The sequence below is a fragment of the Nansenia antarctica genome (genome assembly GCF_963989245.1).
Source record: "Nansenia antarctica genome assembly, chromosome: 16".
Taxonomy (NCBI): Eukaryota; Metazoa; Chordata; class Actinopteri; order Argentiniformes; family Microstomatidae; genus Nansenia; species Nansenia antarctica.
Window position 1 is genome coordinate 8,333,155 of NC_137686.1, and position 20,411 is coordinate 8,353,565.

Consider the following 20,411-nt stretch of genomic DNA (forward strand, 5'->3'; position numbering starts at 1 on the left):
ACTGAATATATCTCTTACATATATTGAAGACGAATTCCAAGGGAGATTTGATATTGACAATACCACTTCCACTCTGAAGTCAGTTCCTCTGAGGATCCAGAGGCTGCAGCTGTCTGACTCTGCTGTGTACTACTGTGCTCTGAGGCCCACTGTGACTACAGGATATACAGCTCCTGTACAACAACTATGTTCATAGGTGCCAGTCTCCTTCAACCATCCTCTATATCTGCATGAATGAATGAATGAATGAATGAATGAATGGTCTTTATTGTCATTGCTACAGTACAGGTACCAAACAACGAAATTTAGGAGGGGTGGCTCCCCTGGTGTTAGGAAAGAAAAAAAAACACTTAAAAAAAAAAAAATCACAAGAAGGGAAGGAGCTGGTTTACATAAATAAAGGCTATGTACACTATCCACTATACTATCCTGTACAGATAGACGACTAGGGTTGTCATATTGCACAATAGTGTTATTGCACATTTATTTAAAGTGTCGCAGTTTGCAGGCTTGAAATGTACATATTTGTGCCTCAGCACTACACCTGATTTTTTCAGTCCAGCAGCTGCCATCAATCCGTCCAGACTGTCCAGGGCCCAGAACCTAGGTCTTTGCTGTGTTCAGGGCCTGGACGGCCCTGTGGTAGAAGCTGTTCTTCAGTCTGTTTGTCCTTGCGGCCAAGGTCCTGAACCGCCTTTTCGAGGGCAGCCTGGTAAAGTGTTCGTACCCAGGGTGGGTCGGGTCCCTGGAGATCTTGGAGGCCTTCCTGAGACAGCGTGTGTTGTACAGCTCTTCCAGAGAGGGGAGGGGGGCGCCGGTGATCTTCTGTGCTGTTCTCACGACTCTCTGTAGCGCATTTCTCTCCGCGGTTGTGCAGCTGGAGAACCAGTTGCAAATGCCGTAGGTGAGGATGCTCTCCACTGCGCTGCGGTAGAAGGTCACCAGTATCTCCTGCTTGCTGTGTTCCTTCCTGAGGACTCTCAGGATGTATAGCCGCTGTTGTGCCTTCTTGATGGTGGCTTTTGTGTTGTCCTTCCAGGTCAGGTCATCCCGCATGTGCATCCCCAGGAATCGGAGGGTTGAGACTCTACACGTGGACATGCTGTTTGTATGTTCAGTAATAACCACTCGACAGGCATAGTCTAGTGCTATATCCATACATCCACGTGTGTGCGTGTGTGCAAGGTTGTCAGGCAGTGACTGTTTATACACTTTCTGGCTTCAGGTAAGAGGATATGAGTTTATATTATGATATAAACTCACATTTAATATTGTAGCCTGGTAGCACTAGCTTTAAACTTATTTTCTTATATTTTATGCTATGTTACTCTACTGAAATCATGTTTTCTATAATTTCTTTACAGAACTGATGGTTCTGTCTCCCACTATGGATGAAGAGGGAGAATCCGACCCTGAGCTGCACTTACATGTGCCCTCCACAATTATTGGTGAGTAAAATGGGTAATAAAAAATTCACCCTTTGGTGAATTAGCTTAATGTCACACATTAGAAACATCCAACCTTTAATTGAAGTAAATTTATTCTGGAAGAAATTAATAATCTGTCATCAAGAAATAATTATTTTGAACAAAGCCATGTGTTTTTAGAACCAACCCCTCCTGATTCTAATCATCACTACAGGTAAACAACAACAACTCACTTAGGGTCAGTAGGTCCAAGTAATTTAATCACTATTGTTTTTTTTGTTCTGTTCTTCTTCTTCGGCGTATCAGGGGAGGCTGGTTCATTAGGGGCAATTGGACATTGCCCCACCAAAGGGAGAAGAGAGAGATTTTTTTTCTATGACTTCTAGACAGTGTTGCTTCTGAATATCATAGTCCAATCAGCTAGTGTTCTGTGGAGTATATCATAGTCCAATCAGCTAGTGTTCTGTGGAGTATGTTCCAATCAGCTTCAAGTCCCGCCCCTTTCAGGGCAACTTTCAGTCTACTCGAAGTTGCACTAGGCTGTTCTCGTAGACTTGCATGTAAAATCTATTTTGGTAACTTCAGGCCATTCGGTCGTTTGTCTATGGGGTTTTGGGACATGCACAAAGAATCGTACGTGCTTACGTCATGTCCGGCGTAGCTTTAGACGAGCTAGCCAATTCATAGCTTTCATGTGACGTCACAGCATAGTGGAAACGCCCACCTGACGGGCAAAAGGCACTTTTTGCGGGCAAAACCCACGGGCAAAACCCACTTTTTGCGGGTTAATAACTTTGATTTCCCGTGGGTTAGGAAAATAATTCCAACGTGTCCGGAAAGAGGAGAAGCCAGGGAATCGAAAAGTTTTTGAATGGAGTCGATCCTCCACTCCTATCACCGTGGACACAGCAAGGAGCGAATTCCCGGGTAGAAATATCCCCTCGACCCACTGTCAGCGGGAGTTCCTTCCAGCAGCGGTAGAACTCCCGAACGCCCGGTTGATCGAGTTTCGTATTAAAAGTATATCTTCTCGGGGTGTCAGCGAGGTGGTTAATGGCTCAAAATGACCGTATACTGATGGTGAATTTAGCAATAATAGTCTTGTATGTGTACCACCTCCATAACCGGTGTTATTCACGGAGAAAGCCGGTCAAGGACGCACCTTTTGCGGGTTAATAACTTTGATTCTCCGGGGGTTAGGAAAATAATTCCAACGTGTCCGGATAGAGGAGAAGACATGGAATCCAAACGTTTTTGAATGGAGTCGATCCTCCACTCCTATCACCGTCGTGTATCTTGATAGTTCTTCATGGGTGAGGTGGTCTAAATAGTAGGCACCCGGTAAATCGCCATGTTGAGCGATGTTGCTATGATACTTTTTGCCCGTCAGGTTGGTGGTTGCTAGGGAAGAAACCACGTGACTGAAAGCTATGAATTAACCTTCATTTCAGATCACGTTCGTTCACCATGGCAATGGCGGCTAGCCAAACACCGTTCAGCCGTCGTAGCAACCAGGAGAAATTAACAGTAAAGGAATTAGGACCACCCAGACCAAATTTTATTATAAAGCAAGTTTATACAAAGGCAGGGGAAATTGGAAAATCGTATAACCGAGGATTTACGAGGGGTTGACATTGACGCAGTCTTCATAAAACATGCCGTCCACAAGCAGCATGCAGGCCATAAGGTAAGATCAAAAAATATAGTTTGTACCTTCTCCGTAATATAGAACTTTGTAATAATCAAATGTATGCATGCTATGATGAATGGGAAAGGCGCCGGTAAAACTAGTAGGCTTATATAACAATGAGTTGAATTAAAATTAGGGCTTGCCCGAGTAATTGGAGTAGGATATTCCACTATTCATTTGGTAGGTTGCTATGCGAAGCTTCTTTTTTGCAACAAAACTTTGCATTTAATGTATTATGTTACATTATATTAATATGTAGTTACTTAATGTAATGTAGTAACAATACATTTTGTCAGCGAATTACAACTAAGCATTTTTTTTTGATATATGTATTAGGCTAATATATAGAACATGTCTAAAAATGTCTGAGGTTTAATTTGTGAATAGATAGACCTACATATTTATATTCAAGAATAAGCATATCTACCTAAATAGCTCCAAGATATCTAAGTGGTCGGGAGTGACTCATGTGCACAGCCTGTTAAAGCTAAAGTCAACTGTTAACCAGATCCCTCTCTCCTGGAGACCTTAAATCATCGTTAGACTACATTTCAGAAATTACTGTAGATACAATTACAACTACAAGACAGCAGATTGTTCAGCTACATTTTCTTATTTGAAATCTTAACACTGTTGGTCTGTCTGCCTTCAGGGACCAAAGCTCATCTCAAGAGCAGCAGCAAGAAGCCACAGGAACCAGAACATCAAGGAGGGTCTTGGGAGAAGAAGAGAAGCAGAGGCTGTCTAAAGAGGTAGGTCCAAGTTTTGAAACACAGTGTTGGAAAATCACCACCAATCAGAGTTACATTCAGGGATGGGATGGTAGCAGTCTTTATTCAGTGTTGTACTTCCAAAGTGCTTATTTCCACATTTTCTTTCACACCCCATACTTTTGACAGATCTGCGACACAATCCTGGCCCACTCCAAAGAAAGGTTTTCTTTCACCAACCACCTTGTGAGTGCCACGCTGCTCCAAGGAGAGATGTTCCAACAGCACTGCCATGCATTCCCTGTTGAGGCTCTGAACACCACTGTCAAGGCATACCCCATGCTGAACCAGGTGAAGCTCAAGACTGAGCTGTCCCTTGTCTATGAGAGTGCTGAGTTCAAGGGCTGCTCTGGTGCACTGGCACTGTACCAGGTTCTACACAGTTACAACCTCCAGGAGACTTTCTCTGAGACTGTAGCTCTGTTGAACATCCTAATTACTACTCCCATGACAACAGCTGAAGCTGAGAGGTGTTTCTCGACCCTTAAGAGAATCAAGAACTTCCTGCGAAACACAATGGGCCAGGAGCGCCTGAATGCACTGGCCATGCTTTCAATGGAGAGGGAACTAGTCAGGAAGATGCCTGATTTTAATGAGAGGGTCATTGATTGTTTTGCTGCTTTGAAAGAGAGACGAGCTAAATTTCAATACAAGTGAGCAGTATGTATGCCGTCCATATTTTGTAGTATGTAAATAGTTTTATCCATCCATTGCACATTATCAGCCCCTGTGCCACTGCCCTTTATCCTGGATTTGCTGCACCTAAAATAAAATATGTGATAACTGAATACCAATGGCTGTGAGAGTCAATTTATTTAAGCCCGCTGATTTAGGTGAATTTACCCTTGAACGTGTCACCTTAACCATCAACGCAACAATTGCCCCCCCTGAGAGATTTGTCAGGAGCCGCCACTGGGCGTATGGGTAGTTGTTTTCCTCTCCACTCCACCAGGCTCGGGGCCGAGGGGCTACCCTTTTACCACCCTGAGACCTGGTTGAGGGGCTCACCCGGGCTATATTTCTGGACCCCCCTCCAGAAGCCACGTCATCGTCTCGTCATCTAATACCGACAGACCGTGCATCCCGTTGGGTGGGTGGTACACCGGGCAATCCAGGATAACATGGTCTGCGGTTTGGTCCTCTGCGCCACACTCGCACGACGCGTTTGGGGCCAAGCCCCATCTGTGCATTGATGAGCGGAAACGCCCGACGCCGGTCCGGAGACGATTGAGCCTCACCCAGGATAGCCTTGGCAAGTCCATCCCGAGGGGCTCAGGGCCGGCGACTGGGATGTGGTCGCGGAGTTTGGAGGTGTTTGCCTCCCACTCCGCGCGCCACATATAATCCGCCCTTCCTGCCGCACTGATGTTAAGATCTCTGCATTGCTGCCTGAGATCCTGTGCGGCAGGCACAAATGGGTGTCTCGACTTGAGACGCCGGGAGGGCTCCGCTGTTATAGTGAGCCTATCATGGAGCAGATGGTTATTAAGCTCCACGGCTCGGCAGGCGAGACGTGCTGTGGCTCCCATGCGGCGGAGGCCTGCGGGCTGGATGCCTGCTAGGATGGGAAGGTTGTCCGCGGGGGTAGTACGCAGGCGTCCTGTCACAATGCGCAAGGCTTCGTTTGTTCTGTTGTTGGTCCTGGAAATTAGAGACAAAGCTTACACCAAATCTTCCTCCCTGACCGTGGTTCCTCCTCTTCAGAATATAATAATAATAATAGTTTATTGCCATGCAATGAACATGTCAGTCAATTGTTGGAATTTGGTATTCTATGCTTTAGGCACAGAGTCAGCCATAGTCAGTGCCCCTGGAGCAATTAGGGGTTAAGTGCCTTGCTCAAGGGCACATACAGCTCCCTCCAGAGGCAGGGGGATCGAACGTGTGACCTTCCGATTGCTAGCCAACTTCTAGGCTACCTCTGCCCTCCTTTCTGAAAGGAGATGTGGTGTACAACTTCATTGAGAGGAGGAGCTAGAATGGAAGAAGAAGAAGAAAGTAGAGTGGCATGAAGTGTTCTTCTCTGTTCATTGTCAGCTTGTCTCTATAACATCAACCATGCTGTGTTGGATAGTCATAAAAGTCATATTTTTAACATTAGTAGGTAAGTGAAATACAGTAACCAGTAATAGACAACTAATAACAACTTTGAAAACATAACATATACATTACAAAACCCAACATATTACTATTTGTAAAAATAAAAAAACATTAAACATATTTACACAATCTTGACTTTCTGCAGGTGACAGTTACGAAGATGAAATATTCTCCATCAGTCTGGAAGAACATGCGATCCAGGGTGACAATGTCAAGCTCTCCTGCAACTACTCACTAACTAAAACATCAGGTAGTCTGTTATGGTATCACCAACATCCCAGATCTGCTCCTCAGTTCCTCCTCCTCATCACAGCATATGGAGATAAAGAGACTGTAGTGAGAGCTGATCCTCCGTACCCTCGACTGTCTGTTAACCTGAATAAGGAGAGAAACCGTGTGGATCTGGAGATCTCCTCTGCTGAAGTGACAGACTCTGCTCTCTACTACTGCGCCCTGCAGCCCACAGTGACAGGAAACCCAGAACCACTGTACAAAAACCTGACTGCATTAAAGTCCTTTGGGGTGGAGCTTCAACAGAAAGACAGGGCTGATGTGTTCCAACATCGCTGAAGAATTCAGTTTCATGCATTAAAACCTTTCTTTGGTACTAGTCAGTTTCACGTCCAACCCCAGCAATGCTGTGTATCTGTTCAATTATCATTTTTTCGGCACTTATGCGTAAGTGGTGTACTGCTTCATAGTGTTGTAATAGTCTTGTTTATTTTTGGGAAAATACTGACATTTGGAGTAGTATCTATTAAAATTACTTAGTAGTATGAAATATTATATGTTTAAAAAAAGTCATGACTCAATGTTCACTTCCTCATGTTTCCAGGTGTCAGTTCTGGGCAAACTATCCAGTCAAACCAGCATGAAGTACATGGAGAAGAAGGCAGCAAAGTTACTCTGTCCTGCAACTACTCCTCAGCGTTCTCGCTACTATGGTACAAGCAGAACCCAGGATCTGCTCCCCAGTACCTCCTTCTCCTTGTAGGCTCCACTGGGACCGGAGGGACTGCTGAGTCTCTGGACCCTCGCCTCTCTGGTAAACTGAACACAGAGAAGACCCAACTGTATCTGGAGATCTCCTCTGCTGAAGTGACTGACTCTGCTCTCTACTACTGCGCCCTGCAGCCCACAGTGACAGGAAACCCACAGACGCTGTACAAAAACCTCCCTAACTGACATCCCATGAGATAAAAAAAAACGCTCTGTTTCATTCTTTATTTATGATTGCTATCTTTTCTTTGTAATACTGTCATCTACTGAAAATAGATAGAGACTGATTTCCAAAATGGATAATTTATTAATTATAAGAAAAGACAATGAACTATTACAATGAAATAAAATAAAGTTCTGATAGATAGTCAAAAGAACAGGCACTTCTCTATGACATCCAATAGAGGGAGACAAAGACAACCATATTTCAATACCTCCTGATGAATAAGTTAAACAATGAATGAATGAATGGTCTTTATTGTCATTGATATAGTACAGGTACCAAACAACGGAATTTGGGAGGGGGGGCTCCCCTGGTGCTAGGAAAGAAAAAAAACTAAAAAAAACAAGAAGGGAAAGGAGCTGGTTTACATAAATAAAGGCTATGTACACTATCCACTATACAGTACAAATAAAACACTGTGCTGTACTCTATGCTATGCTATACCTATTCTAACCTATTGCTGTACTCTATGCTATGCTATACCTATTCTAACATTTCCTATTCTCTGCAACCTTATGTACCCTAGGGTTGTCATATTGCACATAGTGTTATTGCACATTCATTTAAAGTGTCGCAGTTTGCAGGCTTGAAATGTACACATTTGTGCCTCAGCACTACACCTGATTTTCAATCCAGCAGCTGCCATCAATCCGTCCAGACTGTCCAGGGCCCAGAACCTAGGTCTTTGCTGTGTTCAGGGCCTCGATGGCCCTGGGGTAGAAGCTGTTCTTCAGTCTGTTTGTCCTTGCGAACATGGTCCTGTACCGCCTGTTCGAGGGCAGCCGAGCAAAGTCTTCGTACCCAGGGTGGGATGGGTCTCTGGAGATCTTGGAGGCCTTCCTGAGGCAGGCTGTGAGCCTGTTGGCTCTGAACCTAATCTGTCATCAAGAAATAACATAAAGAACAACGTACTTCGGATTTGTTCTGCAACTGTTGTATAAAAGCAATAATGCCCGCGTGGCTGTCATTTATCTTAACTCTGCTGCACGTCATGCCTAATAACTCGCTACCCGTGACAATATTGTAAATATTATAATACATTTATATAAATAAATTATTATTATATAGATAAATTATGTTTACGTTAATGTCCTGAAGTCATTATTTATCATAACTGAGTAATAATATTAATAATGATTGCTCTGGGGAAAGCATGCTAACACAGTTGTGAGTGAGGTCAGATTTCAGAGTCAGATACATCCCCTTTTCCTCTCTGCAGAAAACTCTCAGCAACGAGCATCACAGCAACAGAATACAGTGACCAAGACAGAAAAGTGATCTAGTACATCTCTGTTCCACATGGAGAACTCACTCATACTGGTTCTCATTATGGCCTCAGGTGAACAATATCTAATCTAATTATATTCTAGTGCTGTGTAATCAGAAATATAAATAAAAATATAAATACATTTTATTACAGTAATTTAGATATAAAAATATTCATATTTAAATATCAGGTTTTTCTGTTCTGGGCTGTCCTATGGTTGATGTAACGAACAACATGATAGTGTTTTCTTGTCATAATTGTATTTTTATTTTTTATTACAGAGCTGATAGCTGAGGATTCCATTTCTCCTGTAAAACCTGAAGTCATCAGTAGAGAGGGAGAATCTGTGACACTGAGCTGCACTTATGAGTCAAACGATGAAGGTGTTTACCTTTACTGGTACAGACAACATCCTAACCAGGCACCTCAGTATCTACTGTTTAAAGGTGCCAGAGGAGAAACAAGTCAACATACATCTGATAGTCGTTATCGATCCACAACGTCCAGGACATCAACTGAACTTGTCATAAAGCGTCTAACCCTGGCAGACACAGCTCTACTACTGTGCTCTGGATGATGGCTGGCTACACACAGTGATACAAAGTCACTAGGAGGCTGTACAAGAACCCTCCTGACTGAAATGCTTTGTTGTGGTCTGGATCAGAATCAAACAATAAACCACAATCTGATATCATATACCAGAGGGTTAGAGGCATCAGACAACTGTAGTCACACCTGGAGGAGCAGTCTTGTCTTGACAAAAGTTCATCATGAAAGAAACGTCATTGACCATTTTTTGTCAACAATAACTGTTTTTAATGTATGTACTGCATTTTATTACTACATTATTACAGTGTTATCACCATGTTATTACTGCATAATTACAGTGTTATTCCTGAATTATTAACATTTTATTACTACACTATTAATGTTATTTTTAGTACTACAGTATTAATGCATCAATAACATTGTAATAACACTGTGATAATACAGTAATAACACTAACAATGCAATAATAACATGGTAACAATATATTAATAATGCAGTAATAACATGGCAATAACACTTTAATAATAACATGGTAATAACACAGTATTAATGCATCAATAACATGGTAACATTGTGATAATGCAATAATAACATGGCAATAACACTTTGATAATGCATCGATAACATGGTAATAACACTGTAACAATGCAGTAATAGCATAGTAACAACAGTAATAATGCAGTAATAACACTGTAATAATGCAGTAATAACACTGTAATAAAGTGGTAACAACAAGGTAATAACACTTAAATAGTAGTAGTTGTATTGGCTAATTACTTGCAACTATAAAGCCAATACTTGGCGCACCATTAGAACAAAGATCTTACGCATCATGCATGCTGGCAAAGAAGTGTCACTGTCCACAAGGATTCTCACGTTTTGTTGGTTTATTCCAAATAGATCAGGCAAACAATTCCATAACCATGCAGCTACTACGAGATGTTTCGATGGATGTTTGGATGTTTCGATGGATGGTAAAAACCGTATGTCCACCAGGTGCACTTCCTAACCTCATTAGCAGCCTACCTAAATACCCTATGAGTGAGGTCGACCTGTGTGAAGCCCCCTCGTGACCAAAATAATAAACAACATATGGAAACAATAACTCCTGATACTTATAAGCAAATACAATAATCAAATACAATAATAAGCTACAACTAATAATTATACTAAACTAATATCAAAACAGAGAAATGGCTTCTACAGTAGTAATAACACAGTAATAATACAGTAATAACAATAATAATGTCATAATAACAAGGTAATAACACTGTAATAATACTTGAATAATCCAGTAATAACAATTGAATAATGCTGTAATAACACAGTAAAACAGTAATAATGAATGAATGAATGGTCTTTATTGTCATTGATATAGTACAGGTACCATACAACGAAATTTAGGAGGGGGGGCTCCCCTGGTGCTAGGAAGGAAAAAACTAAAAACAAGAAGGGAAAAGAGCTGGTTTACATAAATAAAGGCTATGTACACTATCCACTACTATACAAATAAAACACTGTGCTGTACTCTATGCTATGCTAGACCTATTCTAACATTTCCTATCTCTGAACCTTATGTACCCGAGGGTTGTCATATTGCACATAGTGTTATTGTACATTCATTTAAAGTGTCGCAGTTTGCAGGTTTGAAATGTTCACAGTTGTGTTTCAGTATTGCACTTGATTACAATCTAGTAGCTGCCATCAAATTGTCTAGATTGTCCAGGGCCTAGAACCTAGGTCTTTGCTGTGTTCAGGACCTGAATGGCCCTGGGGTAGAAGCTGAGCTTCAGTCTATTTGTCCTTGCGAACATGGTCCTGAACCGCCTGTCCGAGGGCAGCCGAGCAAAGTGTTCGTTCCCAGGGTGGGATGGGTCTCTGGAGATCTTGGAGGCCTTCCTGAGGCAGCGTGTGTTGTACAGCTCTTCCAGAGAGGGGAGGGGGGCGCCGGTGATCTTCTGGGCCGATCTCACGACTCTCTGTAGCGCATTCCTCTCTGCGGCTGTGCAGCTGGAGAACCACACGCAGATGCAGTAGGTGAGGATGCTCTCCACTGCGCAGCGGTAGAAGGTCACAAGCAGCTCCTGTCTGATGTGGTCTTTCCTGAGGACTCTCAGGAAGTAGAGCCGCTGTTGTGCCTTCTTGATGATGGCCGCTGTGTTGGTCCCTGAATTAGTTTTTCAGATTTTATCCCTTTTTCACCCAATTTGGTATCCAATTGAACCCAACCTAGCATCCAATTATCCCCTGCCTATTGCTAGGATCCGCCGCACGACCCCGTGGCCGGCAGCCCCAGAGGAGACCGCCAGGCAGACTAGCTGACTGGCTCCTCGAGCCCAGCACCGTTATTCCGGCACCCCGGGGGCGCTGTTGCGCGACGGATCCTTGTCCGGAAATATTCCTATACCGCCCTCGGGAGCGGCCGCTCAATATGCCGCTCCCTGTGTGTGCCCCGGCCTTATCCGGGTCTGGCGAGCTGGGATTCGATCCCAGTCCCCGGTGGGCAGCTTGCACTAGTGGCTAGTGCTTAGACCGCTACACCACCGCGGGGAACGATTTCCTGGGTCTTTGACTGGTTCAGCAGCAGGTTGTTAACCTTGCACAGCTTGCCCAGCTGCTCCACCTCATCCCTGTACGCGTAAATAACGTATGTATGTTAGTATGTTATTATGTACGTACGTATGTATGTATGTATGTATGTATGTATGCATGTGAGCACGTATGTCTGTATGGATGGATGGATGGATGGATGGATGTTAGTATGGATGTATGGTAATGACCCTCTACAGCCAGTAGATGGCAGTGGTCAGAGTGGTAGTGACTCTCTGCAGCCACTAGATGGCAGGGCAGTCAGCTGTATGGAAGAGGGGAGTTGACAGAGGAAGTACTCCGATGGAGGACGACAGTATCGGGCTGGCTGTCTGGAGCACCGGGAGAATTCTCTGTGGGCCGGTCGATCTGTGGGCTGTGGGGCCGGTCGATCTGTGGGCTGTGGGGCCGGTCGATCTGTGGGCTGTGGGGCCGGTCGATCTGTGGGCTGTGGGGCCGGTGGATGCAGGCCGCAATGAGCAACCCACTACTCCATTTGCCCTTGTGTGGCCCATAAGTCCATTTCACTTTTCGCGCAGTCCTGTCCTGCCCTTCCCAGCCCTTCCCTGCCCTGCCCTTCCCAGCCCTTCCCTGCCCTGCCCATCTCTGCCCTTCCCTGCCCTTCCTGTGCCTGTGCCCGCACCCCCCCACCCCCACAACCACCACCAACAATGTTTTGTTAGGGTGCCTGTGATGCAGGAGGTAGAGCCAGTGTCTAATGATCGCAAGGGCGGCAGATTGGCGGTTCGAACCCTGGCAAGCCACATGTCGAGGTGTCCTTGGGCAAGACACTGAACCCCAAATTGCTCCCAATGAGCAGGCATGGTAGCTTGCCGCCATTGGTGTGTGAATGGGTGTGTGAATGGGTGAATGAGAGGCCATTGTAAAGCACTTTGGAATAAGGCACTATATAAGTGCAGTCCATTTACCATTTTGTCCCTGGAGGACGAGGATGAGCTGGTATTACCGCCTCTCTAAAGATGATTGTGTGGTGTGAGGGATTCTGGGTAAATGTGTGTGTACCGTTCCCAGGCCTCTGTGGGGCCATGAATGATGTGTAGGTACTGGCTGTGTGTGTGTGTGTGTGTGTGTGTACTGTTCTTCGTGTGTGTGTGTGTGTGTGTGTGTGTGCCGTTCACACAGAACATCTCTGTCGGAAGTGTGTGTGTGTGTGTGTACTGTTCACAGTGTGTGTTTGTGTCTGTGTGTGTGTGTGTGTTATGGTTGGCCTGTGCTCTCCTTCAGACAGGAAGGAAGTTTGGCTTTCCAGCATTTACTTTCCTCACAGCAAACACTTGCTCTCTCCAAGTGTACACACACACACACACACACACACACACACACACACACACACACACACACACACACACACACACACACACACACACACACACAGGGGACAGTGCGGTGGTGTGGACTGAGACACCAGCCCCGAGCAGTAGTTTATTGATACAAGGGACAGAAGAATGATTTGTTTCATATCTTAATTCATCGTGTCGTCATTCAAAACAATGGTTCCCCTTCAGCCTGGCAGCTGTGGAGCTGAGTGAGATGTTACAGTCAGAGGCTAACATGGCTTTACAAGGGCCCTGACATGCATAAGACCTTAGTCTTGTGTTGTAAGTATTGAGTTGTACGGTGTCGTAGGGTGCAGTAGGGAGTAGCAAGTATGGTGTAGTATGGTGTAGTATAGTGTAGTAGCAGTGGTAGCGGCTAGAGGATAGTGAGTTGGACTGGTGATCAGAAGGTCATGAGTTCAAATCCCAACATCACTACTAGTGTGCCCTTGAGTAAGGCACTCAGCCCTAAGTTACTCAAGGGAGACTGTGCCTGTAATCTCTAATTGTCTCTTTGGTCTGCTAATTGGTAGAAATGTAAATGTGGGTACTGAGTATTGAGTTGTAGTATTGAGTATAGGTGTAGTATTGAGTTGTAGTATTGAGTTGTAGTATTGAGTTGTAGTATTGAGTAGAGTTGTAGTATTGAGTTGTAGTATTGAGTTGAGGTATTGAGTAGAGTTGTAGTATTGAGTTGTAGTATTGAATTGTAGTATTGAGTATAGGTGTAATATTGAGTTGTAGTATTGAGTTGTAGTATTGAGTAGAGTTGTAGTATTGAGTTGTAGTATTGAATTGTAGTATTGAGTATAGGTGTAATATTGAGTTGTAGTATTGAGTTGTAGTATTGAGTATAGGTGTAGTATTGAGTTGTAGTATTGAGTTGTAGTATTGAGTATAGGTGTAGTATTGAGTTGAGGTATTGAGTATAGGTGTAGTATTGAGTTGTAGTATTGAGTATAGGTGTAGTATTGAGTTGTATGACAATCTTGAGTGTGGCAGCTGGGAAGCTGATGAGTGTCTTGGTTGCTACGGAGATTAGCTGTTGTAGATGTCAGCGGGGGCGACCCCCGCCCTCAGAGGTGAAGGCTGTAACTCTGCTCTTTGAAGTGGAGATGCCTGTGATGTTCCCCTGAGGCCCTCTACACACACACACACACACACACACGCATATGCGCACACAGGCACGCACGCACGCACGCACGCACCAGACAAGTCGCACTCGTGCACACGCACGCACGCACACATGCACACATGCACACACCAAACAAGATGCACTCGCGCACACGCACACACACACACACAAACACAAACACGCACACACACACAGGCGCACACACACACACACACACACACACACAGGCACGCACACACATACAGGCACACACATGCACGCATGCACACACACGCACACGCACACGCGCACACGCACACACACACACACACACACACACACACACAAACTAGACCAGACAATATTACACCGAAAGACTGGAATGTATATGTGTGTGTCTGTCTGTCCTCCATAGTAACCCACAGTCGCCATTAAGGTGTTTTACAGGTTGGAAAAGTCAAACTCATTTCCTGTCTCAGGCAGTCCTACACAGTAGAGAGAAGCAGGAGGCCAAGGCGTAAGTCTCCAAATCTGCTGCCTCTGGCCATCACAGAACACAGCAACATCCTCTCTAATAATAATAATAATAATAATAATAATAATAATACAACTAAACCCCACTTGCAGTGTTGGACACTCGCTGCTTTGTTCCTGCATGTACACGATTCCAAGAGGCAGCCACCAGAGACTGGGAAGCGGAAATCGGTGAATCCACTCCCCTAGAACACCCCTGGCCCCTCCCCTAGAACACCCCTGGCCCCTCCCCTAGAACACCCCTGGCCCCTCCCCAAGAACACCCCTGGCCCCTCCCCTAGAACACCCCTGGCCCCTTCCCTAGAACACCCCTGGCCCCTCCCCTAGAGCACCCCTGGCCCCTTCCCTAGAACACCCCTGGCCCCTCCCCTAGAACACCCCTGGCCCCTCCCCTAGAACACCCCTGGCCCCTCCCCAGGCCCCTCCCCTAGAACACCCCTGGCCCCTCCCCAGGCCCCTCCCCTAGAACACCCCTGGCCCCTCCCCTAGAACACCCCTGGCCCCTCCCCAGGCCCCTCCCCTAGAACACCCCTGGCCTCTCCCCTAGAACACCCCTGGCCCCTCCCCTAGAACACCCCTGGCCCCTCCCCAAGAACACCCCTGGCCCCTCCCCTAGAACACCCCTGGCCCCTCCCCAGGCCCCTCCCCTAGAACACCCCTGGCCCCTCCCCTAGAACACCCCTGGCCCCTCCCCTAGAGCACCCCTGGCCCCTCCCCTAGAACACCCCTGGCCCCTCCCCTAGAACACCCCTGGCCCCTCCCCTAGAACACCCCTACTAGCCCCTCCCCTAGAACACCCCTGGCCCCTCCCCTAGAACACCCCTGGCCCCTCCCCTAGAACACCCCTGGTCCCTCCCCTAGAACACCCCTGGCCCCTCCCCTAGAACACCCCTGGTCCCTCCCCTAGAACACCCCTGGCCCCTCCCCTAGAACACCCCTGGCCCCTCCCCTAGAACACCCCTGGTCCCTCCCCTAGAACACCCCTGGCCCCTCCCCTAGAACACCCCTGGCCCCTCCCCTAGAACACCCCTGGCCCCTCCCCTAGAACACCCCTGGCCCCTCCCCTAGAACACCCCTGGCCCCTCCCCTAGAACACCCCTGGCCCCTCCCCTAGAACACCCCTGGCCCCTCCCCTAGAACACCCCTGGCCCCTCCCCTAGAACACCCCTGGCCCCTCCCCTAGAACACCCCTGGCCCCTCCCCTAGAACACCCCTGGCCCCTCCCCTAGAACACCCCTGGCCCCTCCCCTAGAACACCCCTGGTCCCTCCCCTAGAACACCCCTGGCCCCTCCCCTAGAACACCCCTGGTCCCTCCCCTAGAACACCCCTGGCCCCTCCCCTAGAACACCCCTGGTCCCTCCCCTAGAACACCCCTGGCCCCTCCCCTAGAACACCCCTGGTCCCTCCCCTAGAACACCCCTGGCCCCTCCCCTAGAACACCCCTGGTCCCTCCCCTAGAACACCCCTGGCCCCTCCCCTAGAACACCCCTGGTCCCTCCCCTAGAACACCCCTGGCCCCTCCCCTAGAACACCCCTGGCCCCTCCCCTAGAACACCCCTGGCCCCTCCCCTAGAACACCCCTGGCCCCTCCCCTAGAACACCCCTGGCCCCTCCCCTAGAACACCCCTGGCCCCTCCCCAGGTCCCTCCCCTAGAACACCCCTGGCCCCTCCCCTAGAACACCCCTGGCCCCTCCCCAGGTCCCTCCCCTAGAACACCCCTGGCCCCTCCCCAGGTCCCTCCCCTAGAACACCCCTGGCCCCTCCCCAGGTCCCTCCCCTAGAACACCCCTGGCCCCTCCCCAGGTCCCTCCCCTAGAACACCCCTGGCCCCTCCCCTAGAACACCCCTGGCCCCTCCTCTCCTTTTTCAGGGACCAAAACAAGCGTTGGTAAATTAAATATCGAAGACAACTCATTCCCTGATCTGTACTGATTAAACATAGTCATTATTAAATATAGTCATTATTAAACATAGTCATTATTAAACATAGTCATTATTAAACATAATCATTACGGGGCGCTTGGTGTCGTAGCAGACTAAGGCCCTGCCCTTAGTCTTCACCGAGTGTTCAACGCTTTTGTAATAATACGAGGAGTGTTTTTCTAGACGGGTGTTCTTCCCCTGTTACGTGCTGTCGAGCCGTGACTCCAGTCCTCCGTGTTTCGCGGCTCCTGTTTCGTCTGCACTTAATTTGAATAAAAGACCCTTTTGTTTGGTACCTTGGCTTACCTACCCGTCTGAACCTTTATCTGTGCCGCCACCTGGGTCGGATCACCAGACGTTCCAGAACGTTCCAGCAGACAGGCCTTAACTCAGGGGTTAAAGGTATGGGAGACGGCCTGCTGTTCAGCTTAGCTTCCTCATATGACATCAGTTCCTCACAAAATACAGACAGCCTCTACTTCCTATAAACTCTCTCAGCCAGTCTGGCGGAGGGGACTGTCTGTGTGTGTGTGTGTGTGTGTGGGTGTGTGTGTGTGTGTGTGTGTGTGTGTGTGTGTGTGTGTGTGTGTGTGTGTGTGTGTGTGTGTGTGGGTGTGTGTGTGTCTGTGTGTGTGTGTGTGTGTGTCTGTGTGTGTGTGTGTGTGTGTGTGTGTGTGTGTGTGTGTGTGTGTGGGTGTGTGTGTGTGTCTGTGTGTGTGTGTGGGTGTGTGTGTGTGTGTCTGTGTGTGTGTGTGTGTGTGTGTGTGTGGGTGTGTGTGTAGGTGTGTGTGTGTGTGTGTGTGTTCTTAGTGGATGAAGCAGACTGTATCTCTATCATCGTAGTGCCTGTGGGCTCATTCTTAGCCCATTAGTGGTAGTGCTGTATGTGTGTGTGTGTGTGTGTGTGTGTGTGATGAGGTTAGAGCTTGCAGTGTGTGTGTATGTGTGTGTGTGTTTATGTGTGTGTGTGTGTGTGTGTGTGTCTGTGTCTGTGTCTGTCTGTGTGTGTGTGTGTGTGTGTGTGTGTGTGTGTGTGTGTGTTAGAGCCTGCAGTGCAGCTGACTGCCTGTGTCCAGACCTTCATCTGCTGGGTGTGTTCATGTTGTCATCATTACATCATATCTGGCCTATGGTGTCAGAACAAGGCCACAGCAGGCTAAACCAGGATAAACCAGGCCACAGCAGGCTAAACCAGACTAAAGAAGACCACACTAGGCTAAACCAGGCTAAACCAGGCCACACCAGGCTAAAGAAGACCACACTAGGCCAGAGGGCCTTGACATAATTATGACCATGTTCACTAGCAGTATACTGGACCTCTTTCTTCAGATGTAAAGTGTTTCATTGTGTGAATAATAGGTTTATGGTGGTCGGCAGAGAGGTCCAGAAAACACACACGCACGCACACACACACACACACACACACACACACACATACGCACACACATACGCACACACATACGCACAGACACACACTGTGGTCCAAAACACACGCACACGCATGCACACGCATACATACACACACACACACACACACACACACAAACACTCACACACACACTCACACACACTGCAGTCCAGAACACACACAAACACACACACACACACACACACACACACACTCACACACACACTGCGATCCAGAGCTCAGTGATATTTGGAATGGAGTGTGTGCCAGGGGGAAATCTAATAGTACCTTGGGATTGGTTTTAATAACAGTTTAGCAGCACTTCTCTACCATATTAATACCTGCAGGGTACACACTTACACCCTCACACACACTCAGAGATTAGTTTAATAACAGTTTCACTTCTCTAGTGTATTAATCCCTGCAGGGTTGTTCACTCTAACACTGGACACATTCATTCTGCTGGAACACCCACTGTCTACTACAATACACACACACACACACACACACACACACACACACACACACACACACACACTACATACATACATACTAACTGTACGCGTTCTCTCGTGTTCACTCCTGCACAGAATGCCGGACACCCAAATTCTGCATTAATTTGATTAATGCATTTTAATTTTAATTAATTAATTTAATTATTGATGACTTTATGTTCTTGTCATGTGTAGTATGTTATTCTGAACTATGATCTGAGCATATCTGCATATAGGTGTTGCCTATCGAATGGCATCCTGCTTTTGCATCCGATCATCATACTCCCAATGTTAGAAGCAGTTTAGTATGGGTTTGGTTTTTAGGCAGAAATGAGTCAAATAGGGCCTAAAGTTTAACACCAGAACAGCCATGGGTAGGGTCATTTGACCAAGTGAGTAATATTTTTGGTAAACCTTTGCACTCGATCAAATTCCAGGACCCTCCTTTCATGACTTTTCCTAGATATGTGCGTTCTACCACCCTGTATCCTTACATTTTCAAAATCACATCAGGATAAGCTAGTATAAAGCTGTTTTTCAGTTTTTCTGTGTAGGAGGTAGGCTAATTTACAAGATGCGCCAACTAATGGCCTTTGTGTGTAAGTAGCAGCTTCCCATGCTAAAAGACTATCATTTGACCACCAGGAGGCGCTAAGAGCAGGTGAAATAGGCACGGCTGGCCTAGTGTTAAGAGGTTAAGTGTGAGGACCCTAACACGTAACAGCTCACATCAGATTCAAGACCCTGGTGCTCGCCCCCTACTGGCCGGCAAAGGGAACAGCCCCTCCCTGCTTACAAGCCATGGTCAGGCCCCTAACACCTGCCTGTTCACTCTGCTCTTGTGAATGAATGAATGAATGGACTTTATTGTCATTGCTATAGTACAGGTACCAAACAACGACATTTAGGAGGGGTGGCTCCCCTGGTGCTAGGAAAGGAAAAAAAAAAAAACTTTTAGAAAAAAAATCACAAGAAGGGAAGGAGCTGGTTTACATAAATAAAGGCTATGTACACTATCCACTGTACTATACGGTACAGACAGACGACTAGGGTTGTCATATTGCACAATAGTATTATTCCACATTTATTTAAAGTGTCGCAGTTTGCAGGCTTGAAATGTACATGTTTGTGCCTCAGCACTACACCTGATTTTTTTTTTCAGTCCAGCAGCTGCCATCAATCCGTCCAGACTGTCCAGGGCCCAGAACCTAGGTCTTTGCTGTGTTCAGGGCCTGGACGGCCCTGTGGTAGAAGCTGTTCTTCAGTCTGTTTGTCCTTGCGGCCAGGGTCCTGAACCGCCTTTTCGAGGGCAGCCTGGTAAAGTGTTCGTACCCAGGGTGGGTCGGGTCCCTGGAGATCTTGGAGGCCTTCCTGAGACAGCGTGTGTTGTACAGCTCTTCCAGAGAGGGGAGGGGGGCGCCGGTGATCTTCTGTGCTGTTCTCACGACTCTCTGTAGCGCATTTCTCTCCGCTGTTGTGCAGCTGGAGAACCAGTTGCAGATGCCGTAGGTGAGGATGCTCTCCACTGCGCCGCGGTAGAAGGTCACCAGTATCTCCTGCTTGCTGTGTTCCTTCCTGAGGACTCTCAGGGTGTATAGCCGCTGTTGTGCCCTCTTGATGGTGGCTTCTTCCACCTGCGCTGGCCGTCTGGCACCACCACCTCTACGTGGATGCAGCAGTCCAGGCGCCCCGCTGGTGGAATGAGCTGCCCACTGCTGTCAGGACTGCAGAGCCACTACCTATCTTCCGTTGTAGATTGAAGACCTACAGATCTCTTCAGGCTACATATTAATTGTCCCTCCTAAAGACCTCTTCATCCCCTCTACCCCCCCTGTACAGTTTCTCTACTATAAATACATTTTAATTTAAATATAGATTAAAAAAAGAAAAACTTCATTCTTCATTCTTCTAGCATTGTAACTGCCAATGGCCTCTGGCCCTAGCATAGATTACTTTTTTCTTATGATGACCGATGGATAGATGAT